The following is a 7,857-nucleotide window of genomic DNA, read 5'->3' as shown; positions in this document are numbered from 1 at the left end:
ACTGAAAACTCAACACTGACTAAGAATCAGTTCCCACCTCTGGGTGTTCGTAGTCTAGTGGGAGAGGTGCGTGCAGATTCAAGTGAGGTGATTACGTCTGGGAGAAGTCAACCCTGTCATTAGGACAGGATTTTTTTTTATTTTTGTACCAGGGATTGAACCCAGGGGCATTTAACCACTGAGCTACATCCCCAGTCCTTTTTATTTTTATTTTTTTTTTTTTATTTTGAGATAGGGTCTCACTAAGTTGCTTAGGGACTAATTTGCTGAGCCTAGCCTCAGACTTGTGGTCCTCCTGCCTCAGGCTCTCCTGGAATTACAGGTGTGTGCCATCACTCCTGGTAGGACAGGGTATTTTCAGTAGGCTTTACTAAATTAAAAAAGAGCCACTGGGCTCGCAAAGATGGTGGCGTTGGGGGTGCTGGAGTTAGACGCACCACGTGCCGTGACACCCTTGGAACATCTCCAGGAACAGATGGTGGCTGTAACACTGAAGGCACTGACCACAAAAGTTCCATCGGGGGGCTAGGGATGTGGCTCAAGTTTAGCGCGCTTGCCCAGCATGCGTGAGGCACTGGGTTCGCTTCTCAGCACCACATAGAAACAAAATAAAGATACGTGTTCACCTAAAACTAAAAAATAAATATTAAAACAAAAAAAAAGTTCCATCGGGAGCCCCTTCCTGAAGAGAAGGGTCTCAGCTTCCTGAAAGTTAAGATCAGCTGCTGCACTGTACCTTATGGATCTGAGTCACCTCATCCTGGACAAAGCCCCAGGAGGATCTCTTCAGGGACATGCTGCAGTTTTGAGACTGTAGAGATTCGCACAGTGTTGGAAAAGCTTCGTCCCTTGGACCAAAAACTGAAGTATCAAATTGACAAACTGGTTGAGATTGCAGTGACAGACAGCCTCAGTGAGAAGGACCCACTCTGTTTGAAGCCTCATCCCAGCAATACGATAAGCAAGTTGAGCTCTAAGGATGAAGAGGAAGATGAAACAGAGGATGGCCAGTCCAAGGCCATCAACACTCCTTTTGTAGATTTCTGGTCTCTGATAGAGGTTCAGCCTCAGCTCAGCCTCCTGAGTAAGTGGGGTGACAGGCGTGCACTGGGCAAATCACCACAACTGGCTCCGTAATTTTTTAATTAAACATTGGAGCAAAAGTAAAGCACTTTAAAAATTATATTTTAATCTTGGTAAACATTGAATTAAATACTCATTGTGCCCCAGACAACCTTAGGTACTGAAAATCCAAGACACAAGTCCCACCTACCTGGTGCCAGTACATTATGATGGCACAGAAGCTGAGCAGGAGAAAAAGCATCTGGAAGGAGCCAAGAGGTGGTTCTGTCATTCGTGAACTTAGCGAGCAGTACTCAGATGCTCCAGAAGAAATCTGAGATGCTGGCCATCCTCACGTCACTTGCCAGAGTCAAGAGGACAACATAGGATTAACTAAGGAAAGCACGTTTAAGTGTCAGGAAGCCAGAGGAAGGACGGTGACAAAGAGCAAATGTCCTGAGCCCACAGCTTCATTCCCTCACTCCCTTCAGTGACATCAGTGCATCGACAGGAGGAACCGCTCTCTTGATGAGGATCAGAATCCTGTTAAGCAGACGAAGATCCCTAAGCAAGGTCGGAAGGAAAACGATTCTCGGAGGCGGCGGTGATCATGGGTGTACGTGTTTTATGCATTTTTTGTCATCCTGGGATACTTCTATTTTCACGGTAAGTAGGTCTTTTCCTTGGAATTCTTTGCTTTGGACATGTGGAAACATCTTTAAGAAAACCGATCTCTGAAAATTGATCTCTGCGTCTGAAAAAGAAAAAAAAAAAAAAAGGAGCCAGTAACTTCTTCAGAGTCTTCACAGCCACATTTGTGATTGAGGGTATCTGTGAAAAGGTTCTGTCTCTGTCCGGGGATGGTGCCCATTTTTATTTCCCAAATACAAGCTTAGGGCTTGAGTGTCATTTAGTGGGAGAGAAAGCTTATGGTTCTGTACATGCCTTATACGGTTCCATGTGCACTTGAATTCCTGGAGTGCATTTGAATTCACCGAAATGCACCATCGTATTAAAAGTTGGGTGTTTGGGAAGCAATTGGCCACTTGACTTCCTTAGGCCTACGGACTCCTTTTCATCCGTGTTCACATCGTTCTCTGTCCCTCTTATTCCTGGCTAGCTGGCTGTGTCCATTTAGTTTGGGACGGTTGCTATTCAGTCCGTCAACAGTACCTAGTGAGCACCTGCTCTGTGGCCAACATTTTCGTCAAGGATGACGGGCCATCACCCCTTGGCAGAGCAAGTCCTTACCTGCTTTGTACAACTTGAAAGTCCCTCTTGAGCTGGGGATGTGGCTCAGTGGTAGAGGGCTCGCCTAGCATGCATGAGGCACTGGGTTCGATCCTCAGCACCACATAAATGTAAAATCAAGATATTGTGACCACTTAAACCTAAAAAATAAATATTAAAAAAAAGTTGTGCTGCAATTGTGTACGATGAATCAAAAATGCATTCTGCTGTCATATATACCCCATTAAAATAAATAAATTTAAAAACAAAAAAGTCCCTCTGCTACAAAGAGACTCTTTGCGAACACAGTAGAAGCCTGTAGATATTGCCTTAAATTCTACCATTAGAGATTCATTATTTTGATTTTGTGACATAACAAGTATTCTTATTTAAATGTGGATTCCATCTTAAAGCTGGTTGATAAAGGTTTATATAACTCATGTAACAGGGGTTCATGTAAAATAGTGGCTTAGGAATCTCTCTGTATGTTTGGAAATTTCCATGAAAAATACATTTTTAATGCATATACTTTTTAAAAATATATTTTTTAGTTGTCAATGGACTTTTATTTTATTTATTTATATGCAGTGCTGAGAATCGAACCCAGTGCCTCACACGATAGGCAAGTGCTCTACCACTGAGCTACAACTCCAGCCCCACAGGTACGTGTTTTTGACCTAGCAATTTCATTTCTGATCCTAAGGATATAATCTGAAATTCAAAGATTTGTGCATGAAGATTTTTCACTATAACATTATATGTAACTGCAAAAACCTCAAAACAACTAAAAAGGGAATAATTGGGGACTGGTTAAATACATTGTAATACATCTCTGGGCTAGAACATTGTGCAACATTAAAGATGATTTTATTTTTTTATTGGTTTTATTTTTTTAAATACACAACAGCAGAATGCATTATGATTCTTATTACACATATAGAGCACAATTTTTTCATATCTTTGTATAAAGTATGTTCATGCTAATTCATGTCTTTATGCGTGTACTTTTTTTTGCATTACAATTCTTATTACACATATATACCACAATTTTTCATATCTCTGTTTGTATATAAAGAAGGTTGACACCCAACTCATGTCTTCATACATATACTTTGGATAATGATGTCCAGCACATTCCACCATCCAAAGATGATTTTCAAAACAAATTTTTATAATGTTGTGTCACTCATATAAGTGAAAAAGCAGGATTCCAAAAAGTTTATGTGACACGGTTCCAATTGTGCAAATGTTAGGATTGAGGGAAGTGAAGTTTTGAGGGACAGTAGAAAACCCTGGGTGTGGCATTTGGAAAGAGGCCTGTGTGTTTTGTTGTGCAGGCTTCGGAGGAGAGATACACAGCACTGGGAGCACAACGAGTGAGGCCATCGAGATGCACTCTGCGTCCCATACTCAAGCAAGAAGCTTAATGAGGGCTGGGGCTGGGGCCCAGCGGTAGAGCGCTTGCCTAGCACATGCGAGACACTGGGTTTGATCCTCAGCACCCCATAAAAATGAATCAATTAAACAAAGCTATGGTGTCCATCTACAGCTACAAAAAAATTTTAAAAAAAAAGTTGAGCAGAGCCGCAAGAGCTGGTGGGCCGACCTGGTGACACTGCATACATAAATCATAAGGAAACAGAGTGGGAGTGGGATTGGTGGACTATCTGAATGCTATACACCAAGTGTAACAATGTTTTTATGAGTGCGTGATAGTTTTACATGAATAGGGGGTCATTTTGACATAATCATACTGCATAGAAAATCATTTACTCCATTTCAGAGCTCAGTGCTTCCTCTTTCCCTCCTTTCCTCCGTCCCTCACCCTCCTCCCTCTACTCTGCAGGTCTTCCTTCAATTCATTTATTGTTTTTTAATGGGTGCATAAAGGTGGAATTCACTGTGGTATATTCATCTATGTACATTGAAGGCTATATACCACTTTTTAAAAACTACTGTTATATGAAACCGCTGTAGAATCTCACTGGCATAAAATGCCATGAACAGAGCCACACTTGGCAGAATGTGTGCTGCATGTTCCATTTTATAATAAGGCAGGCTAAACATGTTTACAGTGATAGAGCCACAACAGTGGTTATGACAGAAAGAGGAGTCCTGGAAGGACAGCACACAGCCTGCTGGGACTGCTGTGTCTTCACTGAGGTGGCAGTCACAGGGACGGGTGCATGTCAGATCTGAACGACCTGCCCTCCTTTTACTCCTGTCATATGGGCTGTACCTCCTCACAGCTGCTGTCCCTCATCCTCATGCCGCTCCCACAGTGGACCCTCAGCCTCTAAGAAATGAGAGGACCCTTCTCCCCTGAGTTGACTGTTGTCAGTGTCCTCTCAACAGCAAAACATACCACCTGAAGACACACAGCTTAAAACGTCAGCAATTACTGCAGTCCTGTTGGTGGGCTGCCCTGGGTGGCCTCCCCGTGCAGGGGTTGCCTGTGACTCCCGGTCTCTTTCTGCCAGGTCTCTCAATAGAAAATCCAGACTTCCTTACCCAGAAGCAGATCTTGAGGAAGCTGGAGACACACAGTGCAATACCTGGGAGCTTTGGCACAGAAACATGTGCTGTAACTCCCAAAGCATTCTATTTGTCCCCGCTAGTTACAGAACCAGCCCAGATTCAAGATTCTGCACCTTGATGGAAGGAGTAGACGGTCATGCTGGAAGAGGATGCCCTTTGAACAGCAGTTCAAGAGGAAAGACCTAATGATATGGATACCAGCGGTTCCCCAAGGAAATGGCTTAGCAATATTCTAATATCAGATACAACAAAGCTCATGGTCAACATCAGCACCCACCCACCCACACATAAGAAATATTCAAGCATTTCAGTGTTCTACTCTTAAAGAGGAACTTTCAGCCAAATCCCTGAACATCTGGAGAAAATTTCTAGCATGAAGATAGTGACACAAACAAGCAGTAAAGTGAAACTCTGAGGAAATAAATTATAAAGGGAGAATGATGTATTTTAAAACTATCATTATTCATGAAGAGGAGAGAGAAAAGACATTGTATCAATTAAACAAGAACAAGATAAGAAATAGGATAAGAAAGAACATTGAGTAATCGAAGCTCTTGAAAACTAAAAGCATCATAGTAGAAATAAAATTTAAATAGGAGGCTTAGGAAATAATAAATAAAAGTTAAGCAAATAGATAAAACTACTAGAGAAATTAGAGGATCGATTCTAGATAACCCACTTCTAGCTATAGGTGTTCCAGAGGAACTAACAGAAAGCAGAGGAAAAACATCATCAAGGGAACAACTACAGAAACGTCCCCAAACTCAGGGACTTGGATTTCCAGGGGGAAAGTGCTCCCAAAGTCCAACCCAATGGGTAAGAACAGCTTCACAAATCTTGAAATGTCATCAAACTATGGACAAAAAAAGCCCCTACACTCTTCCAGAGAGAGAGAGAGAGAAAAAATGGTCTATACAAAATCGTGTCTTTGGACTTCTTAACAGCAATGCTAGAATCTAAGAGACAATGAAGAGATGACTTCAAAATTTACAGGAAAGTTATTTTCAGCTGAGGATTTTAGCCAAATTACCAAGAAAGGATAAGGGTAAAAGAATGATGTTTTCCTACATTTGTGATCTCAATACACTTCCATTCTCTTGCCCTCTTCCTCAAAAAGCTGCTAGAAGGTTGTCTGGCCAATACAACAGAAACAGAACCAAAGGAGAGAATCCCCAGGGTGTGGTGGAAAGACCTTTCGGATGGCATCATGCACCAGGCATGAGGGCAGCTGGTCCACAGCTTGGCAGAGGGCCAGAAAGAGCTATTTTGCCAGCGTGAAACTGATGGAAGTTCTCGCAGATCCAAACACCTTAAGAGCGGAATTAGAAAACTGGTGGGGGACCTGAAGTTGAATCAAGTACACAGAAAGCCAAGCAATAAAAAGACAATTATTAACTCTGTGGGAAATAAAATATAAAAAGAAAAGTAACTATAGTACACGCTATGGCTCAACTTGTAAAATATTTATACAGTCATTATATGTATGTGCATGTGATATTTTATCTCACATTGCTAGTTGTTTGTAGTCAAAGGGGTAACAAAATAGATTAGTACTCCCATAACCCTGGAACCAGATTTGAATTGTCCTCTAGGGGTTGAGGGGAGTCCACCCAGAGGAGAGAGGGAAGGCTTGCTGGGGTCGGGGGAGGGGGTTGAGTGTTTTGATGCATCTCAGAGTTGGTTAATATTCTCCCTAATGATAAGCTCCCTGTAGCTAACTATAAGATATTTGAAATAGGGCATGAGCTGGGCTCAAATTCTTTCACTATGGAAGACAAATCTGTGTGTTCCTTTTTAGCATGCCTCTTTCTGCACTGTTTTTGGGTATTACAAATTCTGAGCTTCACTTTTCATCATCCTGGAATGTTTGACTACAAATGCTCACTCTGATGAATTAAGGGTAAAGTAACAGTGTAGTGTATGGTGTAGGGTGATCATAAGCTACAGAAGATTTTTCAAGGCTTGACTGGATAGCTTGGCTAACCAATAAAAAGTTATTCCAAAATGTAAGGAGAGGGAGGAAATAGAAAGCAAGGTTTAAAATAAAAAGCAAGGGAGAGTGGGTGATGTCAGAGCATAGATACTGGCTGGCAACAGGAAATATAGAACTTGGGAAAATTGAGTTGAGTTCCATTATTAGACTCACCTTTGAAAATTAAATTGCTGAGATGCATATTCTAAAATTTGGATACAATTATGTAGGTTGTCCCCACCCCACAACTGTGTAATTGTGAGATGTTCCCCCAATGTTTGCAAGATCAGTCTTGCGTGGAAACCTGTCGTGGATTCTTGTGGAAACAAATACTATCTCAAAGAGCTACTTCGCCGCTTATTCTTAGAAAATTTTGCAAGCGATCTCACCACCCTTTGGTGAGTAATCCCATGAGTCCATGTTAATTTGTTTTTATTTGGAACATTAGTGTTGAGCCTGTAGAGAATGAAATTCCTTTGTCCAGACTTTTTTTTTTTTTTTTTTTTAAAGAGAGAGAGAGAGAGAGAGAAGAGAGAAAGAGAATTTTTTTTTTAATATTTATTTTTTAGTTTTCGGCGGACACAACATCTTTGTTTGTATGTGGTGCTGAGGATCGAACCCGGGCCGCACGCACGCCAGGCGAGCGCGCTACCGCTTGAGCCACATCCCCAGCCCCATCCAGACATTTTTTGATGGCTCTAGTATGTGTGGAAAGAGGCATCTTCCGTGGACACACTCCGTTATCGTAAAAGAAAGAAAGAAAAAGGAACATGTATTAGGACTCAGCTGTCATGGACTTAGTTTAAGATGTTTTTTGCAGCAGGCCGAGTGGAACCCCGGGAGCCAGGCGTCTGCGAGAGCTGTCCGTGGTGCTGAGCGCGGGGCCGGCTCCCGTCCGCCTTCTCCGCAGAACTGGCTCCGGCCCGCCCCCGACTGCCGCCCCCTTGCTCTGCCCTTTCCTCCCTCGTAACACCCACCGGCGAGGGCGGCACGTCGTATTTTGTCCAGGGCAGCAGATGACCTTGTCTCGGACGCCCCGCTCGCGCCCTCCCCGG

Source organism: Marmota marmota, unplaced genomic scaffold (genome assembly GCF_001458135.2).
Source record: "Marmota marmota marmota unplaced genomic scaffold, marMar, whole genome shotgun sequence".
Taxonomy (NCBI): domain Eukaryota; kingdom Metazoa; phylum Chordata; class Mammalia; order Rodentia; family Sciuridae; genus Marmota; species Marmota marmota.
Note: the sequence above shows the minus strand (reverse complement) of the source record.